Source organism: Sturnira hondurensis, unplaced genomic scaffold (assembly GCF_014824575.4).
Source record: "Sturnira hondurensis isolate 20B ecotype Veracruz unplaced genomic scaffold, ASM1482457v3 Scaffold0022017, whole genome shotgun sequence".
Classification (NCBI taxonomy): domain Eukaryota; kingdom Metazoa; phylum Chordata; class Mammalia; order Chiroptera; family Phyllostomidae; genus Sturnira; species Sturnira hondurensis.
The window spans coordinates 4,834,281-4,849,378 of record NW_028094648.1 but is presented as its reverse complement, the minus strand read 5'-3'; the positions used below and the strand labels follow the sequence as shown (position 1 = coordinate 4,849,378).

The window sequence follows — 15,098 nt, the reverse complement described above, 5'->3', positions numbered from 1 at the left end:
ATGAGAAGGGAGAAAGAGAGGGAAACATCAATGTGTGGTTGCCTCTCATGTGTCCCCTACTGGGGACATGGCCTGCAACCCAGGCATGTTCCCTGACTGGGAATCGAACCAGCAACCCTTTGGTTCACAGGTTGGCACTCAATCCACTGAGCCATGCCAGCCAGGGCTATTTTTTATTACTTTTAATATTTTATTTATTTATTTTTAGAGAACGGGGAAGGGAGGGAGAAAGACAGAGAGAGAAACATCAGTGTGTCATTGCTTCTCACACACCTCCAACTGGGGACCTGGCCTCCAAGCCAGGCATGTGCCCTGACTGGGAATCAAACTGGTGACCCTTTGGTGCACAGGCCGGCACTCAATCCACTGAGCCACACCAGCCAGGACCAGCAATGTTTATTTTACATGTTATATATAATAATCTAGTTATCTGGTACTACATAACCAACTACCTCAGAACAGTTATGGCTGTATACATATATATGTGAACAGATATATAGATATCTTTTAACTCAGCAGTACATACAGTGTTCTAGTTATCTAGCGCCACATCGCAAACTGCCCTAAACTTAGTACGTCAAACAACAGTACTTATTTTACTAATGAATCTGCAGCCTGGGCAGGGCTCAGTTACAGTAGCTTACCACTTGATACACACTGTGGGACTCGAAGGTGAGAGGCTGGACGCTCCTGAGGGCTCCTTCACTCACATGGGCGGTGCTGGGGCGGGGAGGAGCCAACCGGCTGGCAGCTGGAACAGCTGGGCCTCCTCAGGCATCTTCCTGCATTTGGGTGTGGCTTCGCTAGCACGTTGACTTCAGGGTAGCTAGACCCCTTACATGGCACCAAGGGCGTCCCAACAGAGAGTCATGTGAAGCACTGTCACCTTTCCTAACAGCCCTGAGACACCACTTCCATGTTACAGGCCCACCCAGGCTGAGGGGGCACAGCGACTCCCACCCGTCAAGGAAGAAATGTTGACCCTGTAGGACGTGTGTATGGGATTGAGGGGCCACATTGGTGTGGTCATCTCTGGAAAATACAGTCTGCTTCACTCATTGTTACGACTGCTGATACACATGGCCAAATAGCCACTCCAAATACTGTACAGTGATGAAAGTGATTCTTCTTGAAACTGTTACGCAAGGCTATTATTATTCATTCCCAAATTTGCCAATCTGATCTGCAAAGATGGTCTCATTATTTTTTAAAATATTTTATTTATTTATCTGTATAGGGGAAGGGAAGGAGAGAGGGAGAAATTACAATGTATGCTTGCCTCTCGTGCGTCCCCCGCCGGGAACTGACCTGCAACCCAGGCATGTGCCCTGACTGAGAATCGAACCGCGATCCTCTGGTTCACAGGCCTGTGCTCATTATTTTTAATTTATACTTTTGGTTACTACTAAAGTTTATTGGACATTTTTATTTCTTTTGTGAGCTTCTGGTTCACGTCTTTCAGAAAAATAAGATAGTCATAATAGCTGGAATTTTGAATTAGAGTCTGAGAGCAGTTAGTTCCTACCTGCCCCCTTTTACTGATAGGGAGATTCAGTCACAAAGAACCCGAAGTTCAGAGTTCTATAAGCTCATGCAAAGCTTATGTCAAGTAACTCAGCACTTTGAATTGATAGTAAACACTTTGGGTGGATGTGGCAGTAATTAAAAATAATTTGCCATTTAGAACTATAGTGGATTGAAAATAACATTACTGTAGAAATGCTGTAAAAAGGAACCCTATGTCTGTGGAGAGGATCCTACCCATATAACATGTCCTAGAAAAGTTTTTGGTACAATTCCAAAGTATATCCCCAACAAAATTATATATGATTAACAAACTCCTTTTTGCTGGCACTAACTCAGCATGAGTCAGCTCTGGACACGCAGTGGTACCCAAGCAGGCTATCCGTGCTCATGGAGCTTTTCCATTACTGGGAGCCCTGGACATTAAACAGTAAAAAATGTAAATACAAAACTGCAAGTCACAGTGAGTGTTGTGAAGGAAACTGTAGGGTGTGTAAAGCACAAAGCAAGGGGTCTATTTAAATACCCATTTAAATATCATTGAGGAAGTGACATGGCAGCTGAAACCTGAAAGATGAGGAGGAGATATCTAGGCACGAGTTAGGGGTGGGTTTTTACCGAGGCTACAAAGACCCAAAGAAAGGGGGAAAGTTGGTGTGTCTGAGGAACTGAAAGGAAATTGGTGTGACCTAAGGAGAGTGGGCAGAGATGAGACCGGAGAGGCAGGCAAGGCCAGGGCAGGTGAGCCAATAATAAAAAGATTCTGGACCTTCTTTGACCACCTTGTTTAGAAATCCCTTGGCTACTATGCAGAGAAAGGGCTGCAGTTAGGTAAGCCTATACTGAGTAAATGGATTAGTCATCCAGGCAAAAATGAGAGTGTCTTGGACAGGGTGCTGATGGTGAATTCGCACAGAGTTACTGGACTTTGACTTGATATTTCAGTCTGGTCTTTGATTCTTTGCGTATCGCAGGGCACTGGAGTGTTTAGCCCTTACTGACAGTGTCCTCTTCTATATCAGTCACTAAGACAGCAGAGTGACTTCAGCGTGGTCGTGTGGCGCCGAGGCTCTCCAGAGTGAAACGTGGTTTTCTGATCTGATGCTCCAGCAGGCAAGGGAGGGAAAGAGGCCTCCTGACTCCTCTCTGCCTTCTCGTCACTCCACACCTGAGGCAGAGGAGGCTTTCTCAGCAAAACAGAACAGAGCGGGCTGGAGCAGTTCAGAGGGAAATGGGAATGACAGGGAGGTCCTCTGTGTTTCAGGCTTAATGGTCCCCATTGTTTTATCAAAAATTCTGATTTTTTTACTGCAGTCCCCCTGAGAAAGAAATCCTTTGTAAGAAGAGTTGCCTTCCATGAGGAGGGAAAAAAAGAAGCATCTTTGAACTAGAATTCTTATTGTATTAAATTGATTCAGATCTGCAAACAGATACCAAGAACCTGCTATGTGCACACCAGGCACTGTAGTGAACCAACATCTCTCATTTATCCCTCACTGCGGCTTTGTGAGAGGGGTGTTCTCATGCTCGATTTACAGATCTAGAAATTGATCTTTAATGTGAAACATCATTATCTACTCTCTGTTTTAGTAGAAGAAAGATAAAGAGAGTCATCCAAACTTCACTTCTCCCCAAGTTTAGCTGAAATGAGCAATGGCCTAAATACCATCTGAATGCATTTAAACAGGACAGAACCTGGAACAAATTCAAGTCATCTTTGCACCTAAAACAAGTGTCAAAATGTAGAAATAGGATGGATGTTGTCGGGTTAAATTGACTGTGGTGAGACACAGCCGCTGGCAGAATAAGTTAGCATCCGGTTTCAGGTAGCTGTGGGCCCCACCCCCATGCCCTTTCCCAGTCTCCGGTGTGTCAAGAACACTACTACACCATAATAAAAAGCTTTTCTCATAGTTACATCAAAACTTACAGACTTCTGGAACACAAGCATTTCAAAAAGGACCGGCGAACATCTGCTCTGCTGATGTTTACATGTGAGATAAAATCAGATAAAAGCCACAGAAATTATTAAACCCATGCCTCTTACTGCAGAGCTTTTTAAAAGCAATTAAATTCCAGATATTTTAATTTCATTTATTCTTTTATTATGATATTATTCATCTGTCTGACATGATCTGGGCACATGCTAGGCTCTGAGAATACAAAACTATAAGGCATTTATTCATTTATTAAATATGTATACCCTTCCTCATACCAAAAGGCATATGAAATGGTTTATAATAAATGATGTCATTCCCAACCTCAAAGTGGGGAAGATTGACAAGGATGCTGACAATAAAAGCCCTGGTAGAGCTATGCCAAAGATCTGCCATAGCACAGAGTGGATGAGGAGGGGAACACCTAACACAGACTGGGGTCGGGGAGCGGGGCACCCCAGAGACAAATCAATAGGCTACACCAAAACCGTCAACACAGTCTTGCTCAGTATGTGATTCAGGTCTTGCTCTGTTGGCCTCTTTCATTGATAACTTGGTCCTGGGAGACATGCCACGATTCAAGCAGAGTATATGTGGATGGACTTAGTCACAGAGTTGCTCTTCCGCTTAGCTATGATCTTTAAATGCTTTGGCTGGTGTGGCTCAGTGTATTGAGCGCTAGCCTGCAAACCAAAAGGTCACCGGGTTGATTCTTGTCGGGTTACGTGACTGGACTGAGGACCAGGTCCCCAGTTGGGGTCTTGTGAGAGACAACCAATTGGGATGTTTCTCTCCCTCTCTTCTTCCCTTCCCCCCTCTTCTTCCCTTCCCCTCTCTTCTTCCCTTCCCCTCTCTCTAAAAATCAGTAAATCTTAAAAAAAGAAAAAAGAGGATTCTTAGGTGTGTCTTCTGCTCCTTCAGCAATTCCTCTACATTTTAGAAACTTCCACGTTGGCCGCCCCCGAGAGTTCCATTAGTACAGCAGTGATCAAGTTTGTCTGCACAGATTCAGGAGGCGTCTGGCTGCACTGTCAGCGTGGTGGGTGGGCGCACTCATGGCAGGGGTCTCCTAGTCCGCTGCTCAGCCTATATCATGAATAGGTTTCATATGACTTCAAATCTACTTGCTTACGACTTTAGTTGCTTGAATCTATTTGTTTATGACAATGACAAAGACTGAAAAAAAAGATGTGTTCAAATGGAAAGTTGCTTTGATGCAAGAACGAAGTAAGCCAGGCCCGGATGTCATCATTCTGCATCTGTTGTCATTGATAAGCAAGAAGCCAGCAGCCCAGCTTCAGAGCGGCCCCGCTGGGGGCTTATCAATAGGAACACGTGGAGAAGCAGCTATGGCCAGGGAGGAACATTTGGACTACAAATACCGAGAGTGTGTGAGGACTGCTTAGATTTTCGGTTTGGGTAAGGTGACTCTTCCTCAACCTAAAAATTCTCTGAAGACCCTTGGGGCATCGGCCCCTGGCTTGGCGAGGCCCTCCTCATCTGCCCACCTACCCACACTGGAACTTAGCTCTTTGGTCAGTCGCGGAGTCTCCTGAGTGCCTCCTCATTCGAAAAGGTACACCTTATTAAATTTGGACTTTATTCCTTCACCTCCCCTTGCCTGGAACATCGTGATTAAGCTGTCATTTGTGTGGAGCCTGTTATCTCTTTATTTAGCTTATTAAGCAAGATTATCATGTATGCTGTTGGCTTGTGACATTTTAATTCCCACAGTGAACTTGTGTGAAATACATTACTGGCAATGGAAGAAATAGTCTCTGAGTATAACTTTTGCTGCCTCCCCAAAACAAAAGCAAAGCAATCTGCACGTCCAAGTCTAAGAGCAGTTGCCATTTTCTTCCATGTATCCAGTTTTCATGTGGGAAAGGGCAGACTGTAACCCAAAGTGCTCACCCTCTACGGCTCTTCTCCCCACTGTGATGGCTCATTGTAGAAGTTGTGTGCTTTCTGGTTTCATCAACCCCCATTTCTAACCAGGGGGGATTTCTGTCCATTGCAACCAAAGGGCCTGGACTAAAACAAATACCAAAAGTACAAGTTTATGCATCTTTTTCTCTGGCCAGCAAGCCAATGGCTTAAATCCCTCAGGTATATCTATTTCTGAAATCCCATTTACTTAAATCTCATAGAAGAAATTTTCTATTCTTGGCTCCGTTGATATTTTGCCACTGAGGGAATGAGTGATTGAAAGTAGCCAAGGTACGTTACTCCTCCTGATCTGTCTGTTTCTGATCTCATTGAGGAACTTTAATTTCCAATTGACAACTAGCATTTTTCTTATTCACTCAGTAAGTGAATATGTAACTAGCAACTGCTGTGTTCCAGGCATGGTTTATAGGTGCCAGGAATATAAAGATAAATAGGACATGGACCTTGGCCTCCGGGAGCCCACAGTTTGGTGGGGGAGACTGAAAAATAAACTGGTGGTTACAATAAAGCAAATGCTACTTAGGGGCAGTGCCAGGTGCCATGGAAGTACACAGGTGCAGCCCCCAATCAGCCTGGGGGAGAGCTCCGGGAGGTGGTCAGGGAAGGCTTCTTGTAAGAGCTGATGGGGGAACCGACTCTGGAAGGATGAGTAGGAGCCAGCCAGAGAAAGAGGTGGCAGAAGGTGTGCCATGTACATGGCCTACCACGGGCAAAAATAAGAAAGTGAGTGTCTAGGTTCTTTATGCCAAATTATAGTTTTTGTATAAAGTTTTGCTCTAAAAATTATCTTTTAAAACAAAGAGAGTTGACTTATCTGCAGGCCTTTAAACACCTTTTATATTACAGAGCACTCTCTCAGTTACTTTATTTTGTACCATGTAGAATTGTTTAGGAAAGACACAATAGCCTCTGTCACTGCTGGTTTATATATTTATAGAGACCATTTGATAAACGAAGCAAAGGGCCCTGGCTGAGGATCTCAGTTGGTTAGAGTGTCACCCCCATATGCCAAGGCTGTGGGTTTGAACCCGATCAAGGCATATATAAGAACCAACCAGTGAATGTATAAATGCAGGGAACAACAAATCAATGTTTCTCTTTCTTTCTCTCCCTCTTCTCTCTCTAAAGTCAACTTTAAAAGTATTTTTAAAGAAGAAGCAAAGAAACTCAATATAGATTTGTAAATATTTGGGGAGGAGGGAATGAGAAATGACTTCACAGTTGCAAGTCTTAGGTATCATTGCAAATAAGCCTTTTAAAAATCACTTTAAAATGAAATACAATTAGTGGTCACTTTGTGGAGAATCATGAGTGTACTTTCACAGGATGAACAGAAAACTAAAACTGTTCTTATTTTAAGCAAATGGATGTTTGTGGCCTGAGATAAAATTTCCAATGATAGCATCATGTACAGATGAATTTTTTAGTAGAGTAACAGCCATTTTCACTTCCTTCTCCTTTTTCAAATCCCATGAAGAATAAAGAGAGCAAAAAACAGAAAGGCAGAAGTCATTTTTGAAGATGCTAGGAGATGTGTGTAACCCTGAACTAGGATTCTTGAAGACTGAAAAGTGGTGAAAGAATGGCAAGAAAGCAAAAAGGTCAAATCTAAGTGTCCACAGTACGTGCACCCAAAGAACCCATGACAAATTTAGAAATAAAGGCATTGGGGACCACAGGAGACAGCAGTGGGCAGGGGTGGGCAGTGTTGGGGAGCCAAGAACAGGGATTTCAGGAGGAGCAGTTGTACCTCATTCCACACAGACCAGTAACCAGGCCTCCTCCTCCCCCACATAAAATCAGAAAGTTATTCTTTGGAGAAAGTAAACCAGAGGACGATCAGACTCTGAGATCTCAGGCACAGAAGAGGTCAGGAGTGAGAAGCCCTAATTTCTACACTTGACAGTGAACACCAGGAGCCTGGATATGCAGATGTTGGAGGACTCACATCTAGAGAAAATGAACCACCCCAGAGAAAAACCTAGAGATTCGGACACTTGAGAGTCCCTAAGTGGAGAAGACTCAAATGTCCACCAGCATCTATTCTCCCTCTTATCCTTTTTACTGAAAGAATGCCCCCAAGTTTTGGCAAGGAACCTGGCTGCCTAGATAGGACCACATTTCCCAGGTTCCCCTGCAGTGAGGTATGAACACTAAATTCTTATCAATGTGGAGCAGTGGGGCAGCGTCCACTTTACCTTCTTAAATGAAACTTGCTTGTCTTCCTGCTTTTTTCATTCCCTTCAAAGGCGAGTTGTAAGTGTGTGCTGGAGGCAAGGACAGGACCTGGGGACAGTGGAGCAGCAAATAGCACGGAAAGAGCAGTGGCACCAATTTGTCCAGCGCCACCCATCAACTGTGGAATGATAAAAGAGAAAGAAATGAAATCCTACCTTGTTTGAATCACTCTATCTGGGGGCCTCTTTGTTGTAGCAGTTTAGCCTGTAACCTAACTACTGTGCTGTGGATATTTTAATAACAACAAACAAACAAACACTTGGCTTTTTGTCTGAATACTCTATAGTGAAGCCTGCCAGTTCATAACATGTGCTAGCTTCCAAACAGCTTTTTAGTGCTTCATTATTAAATGTGAATGGACACCTACGAATCAGTAGCCATGTGATTAAAGCATCCAGCATGAAAGGCAGCAACCCAAGTGAAGAAACAGGAAAAGGGAACTCAGAGGAATCAGAAGCAATGCAGAGAGCGGAAGAAGGCTTCAAAGGAAATGTAGCCAAATGCTCAGACATAAGAGAAAGACACGGCCTACAAGAAAAAAGCAGGATGCTATTCATTCAGGGAATAAAAAAGAGCTCTTGGAAATTAATCATTTGAGTCAGATAGTTCAATAAACGGTTGGCAGATAGAGTTGCAGAAAATTCCCCAAAAGTGAATTAAAAACAAAGGATGGGCAATGGTGAGAAAAATCAGAAAAAGGAGAATATTGCATTAAGTCTGACATATTACTAATGTGAATTTCAAAAAGAGTTAAAAAATAGCAAGCATAATTATAAAAAATCATCAAAAACAATCTCTATATTAATGATTTATAAAATGTCAGAGTTGAATAATATAGTATTTTCAGATCGATGTATTATTTAATCAAATAAATAGGCATAATTGAATTATAATATTTTAAATTAATATATTTTAAGATCACATTTGTCAGTAATTCAACTAAATCCCTAAAATGTAAGTTGATCAAAAAGTCAAAAGGTGGGGTCAGGAAGAGAGAGTAGCCTGGGGTCCTGGCACAATTCACCCAGTGACAATTCCCCCGAACTGGGAATGGGGTCACACGATGTCCATGGTGTTGTAGGCCCGATAATGATTCCCAGATTTCTGAAATGTGTGCCTGAGTAACTTATGGTGCCGATTCCTGATGTAATCGTAAGATGCCACATGTTTAGTATAGAATATGATGGGTTTAGTTTTAACATACTGTGTTTGACATCAAAGTAGAGGTTTAGTCTATAGATCTGAAAAACAAAAGCTTTTATTAGCTTTTGACTTTTTTTTAACCATAGACAGATCTGAAATTCAGCCACTGGCCATTGGTTTGGCTGTACTGGTTGATGAAATTCAGAAATACTCTGCACTCATTGGTAAATACTTCAGACTCACATCTCCCCACCCCCTGAATGCCTTGCCTCCTCCAGCATCCTACTGTGGTCAGCCTTCCTTGACACCCCTACACCACCCCACAGCCCAGCAACTAACAGGTTAACACATGGCCCAGAAGTGGGCCTCCAGAGCCCTGTACCAGCCTGTAGCTGTCCTGCCTGCTCCGATTGTCAAAATTTTCCATTTAACTCCTGCCTGTGGTTCCTGAAGGCCAAACGCATTTTCTGCATATCCATGTGCTTAGTCCACGTTGTCACGGTCCACAAACCTAGCCCCAGTCCCTTCTGAGTCCCTGGCAAATGGCTCTGGCCATCTGATCTGCACACTGCTCCTTGATTCCCTCCATAGTCTCACCTTTGTGTCTTTGTGCTCATTTTTCAGAGTTTTCCCTGATTTCTGAGTTTTATTCGTGCTTCCAGGGCCCATTCAATTTCTTCTTCTACCACAAGGCCTTCCTCTCTTGAAATGGCCATTCCCTTCTTGAAATAACCACCCCTTTCTCACAGAACATACTACTTCCCATCCTATACTGACATATCTTAGTATTTGTATAAAGTCTTTTTCATAGTATAGGGGATAATTAATTGCTGAATAAATGGAAGTATGAGTCTAAATGAGAGGACTCTAGCCATTATCTTTGGCATCCAGTTGCCAGCAGTTTTCATCACTTCTTTAGCATGGCTATGAGGAATAATCCTAGATTCCCCAAAAGTCTCTCTGGCTCTGATTTTTATAATATAATATGTTACTACATGCCAAAAAAATAAATAACTAAAACAACCAAAAACAAACAAACGCAGAACTGTTCGCTGATTTTTTTAAGTAAAGCTTTTTTTAAAAAACAATTTTATTATTTATTTATCTTTAGAGAGGAAGGGAAGGAGAGAAGGAGAGAAATATCAATGTATGGTTGCCTGTCATGAGTCCCCTGCTAGGAACTGGCCTGCAACCCAGGCATGTGCCCTGACTGGGAATCGAACCGCAATCGTGCGGTTCGCAGACCCGAGCTCAATCCACTGAGCTACACCAGCCAGGGCTAAGTAAAGCTTTTTTTGGTACTCTCAAGTTGTGTTTTGGTCACCTCTTTCTAGTATAAAACGGTGATGGAAATTTTCCATTTCCTGCACTGACTTGGATTTAATTAATTTTTCTGAAATGCTAGAGCAGAGCTTTTTCTTCCCAGGAGGGCTGCACTGTTTGTCGGACTGCAGCAAACCGAGCTCCTGTTGTGACACGGGCAACAAAGGATGAGTCATGGCTTTGGCTGAGACAAGCGTTGCCTGCAATCAGATTCAAGAGCAGAATACCAATGGTACCTTGCTACCAATAATGTCCCCCGAACCCTCACTCTCCTTTTGCCCTTCACAGAAGTGAAGTTAAAAATCAAACTTCCAGTGTCGGATTGAGGTTGCAAATAATTTGCACTTAATGTCCTTGGTATCTAGACAGGTTTTCTTTTCCCTAGCATATGTCTAATTGCATTTTTCTCTTCTTTTAAATAAAATTCAGATAAAATATTGGCTCTGATAGGTTCCTCACGTGAGGACTCTGACTCGATCTAGTTTGCCCAAGGTAGATTGCGATGGAGAAGGGTGTGGGCAGGAGGCGTTGGCCAAGGCCTGCCGGGCTCACGAGGCTTTTGATTGCCAGCCCCACCTTGATGGCCTGAGCACCCAGCAAGATCTCATGCTTTGCGATGCAGTTTCTCAGCAAAGCTTTGTCAGGTAGAGGGGAAATAAAACTTCCCTGGGATGCTATTTTCTTCCTCTAAAGCTAGAAAACGCTGACTAGAACGAAAGTATCTGATCTCTTCCCTCTCACTTCCCCTCCTTTTTCATTGATACCTTCTCGTGAAAAGGTCATTTGTATCTTCAAGTGGGGCCATATGTGGGCGGTGAGGGTAAATGAGGCTACTATATTTTGTTGTGTATAATGCGCACCCATGTTTTGGGCCCAAATTTCCAAGAAAAACATCTTTTAATTTTTTGAATTCAATTTTTGATTTATCTATATTTAGAGACAAAACTGGTTATCATATTCCAGGGTATTATTTTGCATACAGATATCATTCTTGCTTTCGGAGTTACATTCTTAATACAGAAGCATAAATAAAAGAATTAAAACCATTTATATAGATATGGTATTATTACTACCCATGTACTAATACCCATACTAATTAGTACTACCCACGTACTAATTAGTACTACCCATGCACTGACTTGGATTTAATTAATTTTTCTGAAAAAAAATTAATGTATAATGCACATCCTTATTTTTCCCTCAGAAATTTGGGCAAAAAAGTGCACAGTATACACAGTAAAATATGGTAGTCGAGGCATAGATAACTCATGGGGCAGGAAGGAAAATAGGCACTGTAGCGTGGAGGGCAGTTACTCTGTTGTACACACTGTTTCTCAGAGCAACTGTCGGAGGCAGAATCCTGAGTGGAAGACTCCACTGGCCGTTTTCCTCCTTACTGGAATTAGAACTGTGGCAAAAGGCAGCCCAGCTGCGCTTGGACCTCCCCTGAGTCAGACTGCAGACTTTTTATTATAACATACTGAAGGCCCTACTGAGCCCATCACGTGGGCCATCCTGCAGTGTCTTCCCCTAGAATAATTCACTAGATGGAAGAATCTCTTGTTTGATTGGGAAACTTTAGCCTTCAGTCAGCACCGAAGGTAAGTGTGTGGAATGTGAAGAGAAGGCCCTGGACTCATCCTCTGAAATTGGGAAGTCAGGGGTGAAGGGAAATAGGCAGTTGTTACCCTTACTGACATCAGAGAATGGCCTCCAGCTTCTGGCCTCTGTGGCAGCACAATCTACAGAGGTGTATCCTTCAAGCAGTCTGTTATTATTAGTAAAGTACCTTAGTTCTCAAAAAATTAGAATGCACGCAGAGTTGGCCCTCTGGAAGTCCTTCCCATTTACCTGCCTTTTAATAAGCTCCGTTGAATGTGAGAGAAAGCTGCATTGTCACTAGGGCAAGGGAACTGCACGTAATCCAAGCTTTGCGCGCTGCTGCGATCATCTCTCATGGGGCGTGCGGGACAAGTAAGGCTAAAAGCCACTGGGGCATGAGACCCTTTCACAAACTATTTCCACTTTCTGCCTCAGAAGCTAAGTGTAGGGGCCCTGATGTCATCAGGACCTTTTGAAGCTCTTGAGTCCCTTCTCTCTTGCGAGATCTGTCCTTCATGAGGATAACCTTTTCTCACCTGGCCCCAGCGTTGTGAGTGACTGGTAGTATATCAGCCACGTTTGCTGTTGTGTGACCTAGCAGTTGTTGAGGGGCAGCTGGCAGTGACACTGGACTCTAAAGAACAGCCTGTTTGGGCTGTCAGAGTTACAGAGGGATCTCAACTCAGGTGCTCTCCCCCCATAGTCTGAAGCCTTTCAGTTAGTAACTGGGAGGGGGAGACACCTGGAGAGTTCTGCTGGGTTTGGCATGAGACGCTTTGTACTCAAAGTGTGCCCCAGGATGTTATCAAGGTAAATAACATGTGAGGCTGAGGACTGTATGGGGTAGACCCCCAGAATAAATAAGTGAATGAATAAAACAGCACAGCACCACTGAAGGTGGATTCGTCTTTAAGTGGCAGGGCTGTGGGATCCCATTAGAGACCACTCAGCGTATGGTCCTGGTGCAGGCTCTTCGTGCAGACACATCAGGAGTGTGATTTGTTCATTTTCCACTGAAAAGCCGGAGCGTTGCGGAGAACGGCGCAATGCAGTTTGTTTTCAGAGCACTTCCTTCACTCAAATTATTAGAAAATATTTCTTTTTTAGCATTACAAATTTATTTTATAATTGTTTTTTTCATTACCATTTGCCTCCCTTATACCCTCTCCCCTTTCCCCCTCCCCACCGTAGCCACCACACTGTTGTCTACATCCATGAGTCCTTTTTCCTTTTTGCTTGATTCCTCTACCCCTTAGCCCCCCAATCCCCCCAAACACCCCCAACCCCAGAGCTGTCAGCCTGCTTTCTGTCTGGGAGTCTGTCTGTATTTTGCTTGTTAGTTCAGTTTGTTCATTAGATTCCCTATATGAGTGAACTCATATGATATTTGCCTTTCTCTGACTGGCTTATTTCACTTAGCAAAATGGATTAAAGACTTAAATATTAGGTCTGAAACCATAAAAATTCTAGAAGAAAGCATACGCAGTAAAATCTCAGGCATTCCTCATAGCAATATTTTTTTCTGATATTCCTCCTCAGGCAAGGGACACAAAAGAAAAGTAAACAAATGGGACTACATCAAACTAAAAAGTTTTTTCCCAGCAAAGGAAACCATCAACAAAATAAAAAGACAACCTACTGAATAGAAGACATATTCCCTAATACATCTGGTGAGGGATTAATACCCAAAATTTATAAAGAACTTACAAAACTCAATACCCCCCCCAAAAAAAATCCAATAAAAAAATGGTCAAAGATCCTGAATGGACACTTTTCCAAAGAGGACATACAGATGGCCAATAGACATGTGAAAATATGTTCAATGTCACTAATCATCAGAGAAGTGCAAATTAAAACCACAGTGAACTGGGGAGAAGGGGGTATAACTACTAAATGGTAATGGGAAAAATATAATAAAGATTTTTTAAGTACAAATACATAGTTACAGAATAGCCATGCGGTTATAAAGTGCAGTATAGGATATGGAGGAGCCAAAGAACTTATACCCATGACCTATGGACATGAGCAAAGTGTGTCGAGTGGGGGATGCTGGGGGACAAAGGGGGACAAATTGAGACAACTGTAACAGCATAAGCAATAAAATAAAATTTAAAAATAATACAAAAATAAACTCTGTTTCACATACAACTGTAAACCCACACCCACACACAAAACCACAGTGAGGTATCTCACACCTGTCAGAATGGCTGTCATCAATAAACCAAAGAACAAGTTGGTGGGATTGTAGACTGGTACAACCACTGTGGAAAACAGTATAGAATTTTCTAAGAAAACTAAAAATGGATCTGCCTTTTGACCTAGGATTCTACTGCTAGGATTATATCCTAAGAACCCTGAAACACCAGTCCAAAAGAATCTATGCACCCCAATATTCATAGCAGCACAATTTACAATAGCCAAGAGTTGGAAGCAGCCTTAGGTGCCCAGCAGTAAATGAATGGATCAAAAAACTTTGGTCCATTTACACAATGGAATTCTATGCAGCAGAAAGAAAGAAGGAGCTTATACCCTTTGCAACAGCATGGATGGAACTGGAAAGCATTATGCTGAGTGAAATAAGCCAGGTGGTAAAAGACAAATACTATATGATCTCACCTTTAACAGGATCTTAAACAACAAAACAAACAAGCAAGCAAAATCTAACCAAAGACACTGAAATAGAGAACAGACTGACAGTGACCAGAGGGGAGGGGGGAGGGAATTTCAGGGGGAAAGGGGAAGGATTTACAGGAACAAGTGTAAAGGACACATGGACAAAAACTAAGGGGGGGTGGAAATGGGAGGGAGGTGGGGACCACTGTGGGGTGGGCTGGGATGGGAGTAAAAGACAGAAAACTGTACTTGAACAATAATTAAATAAAATTAAAATTAAAAAATAAAATAAAAGGATTGAGGTGAAATAAGAAAGTTTTTCTGTGTGTTTGAGAAAATCTGAGTTACTCTGAAACATATATAAAGCTCTTTAACTTTCTTTTTTTCTCTCTGTTCTCTTCTTTCTCCCATTTTGCTTCCACATTTCCCACTTGTCTCCTTTCCTCATCTCTTTTCTCTTTTTCACAATAACTAAGAAAGGCCACATAGTTGTCAACACAGACCCATTCGTTAATTCAGTGAATTTCTTTTCATTTTAATTCATTTATTTTTATTTTTCAATTACAGTTTATACTCAGTGTTATTTTGTATTAATTTCAAGTGTACAGCATAGTAGTCAGACAATCATATACTTTACCAGTCAATTTCTAAATACTAGCGTTGTAGTAGCTTTTTTGCCTACTTACTATATGCTAGACATTCTGCTAAATGCTTTACATACAGTATTTAATTTAATCTTTCCAAGTCAATAAGCTGTATATTACTATT

At 42.3% G+C, this 15,098-nt stretch overlaps 1 protein-coding gene across 3 annotated transcripts in view; it reads left to right on the top strand.

Annotated features, from left to right (window-relative positions):
• CRACD (capping protein inhibiting regulator of actin dynamics) overlaps positions 1-15,098 on the top strand; it is a 241,544-nt gene that overhangs the window by 166,738 nt on the left and 59,708 nt on the right. The window contains exon 1 of one of the 3 annotated variants that reach the window (XM_037034090.1): positions 4,917-5,037. The exons of the other annotated variants lie outside the window; for them this stretch is intronic. The gene's annotated coding sequence lies outside the window, so the exon portion shown is untranslated. Of the gene's footprint in view, positions 1-4,916; positions 5,038-15,098 lie in introns of those variants that run through there. 3 annotated transcript variants of the gene reach the window in all.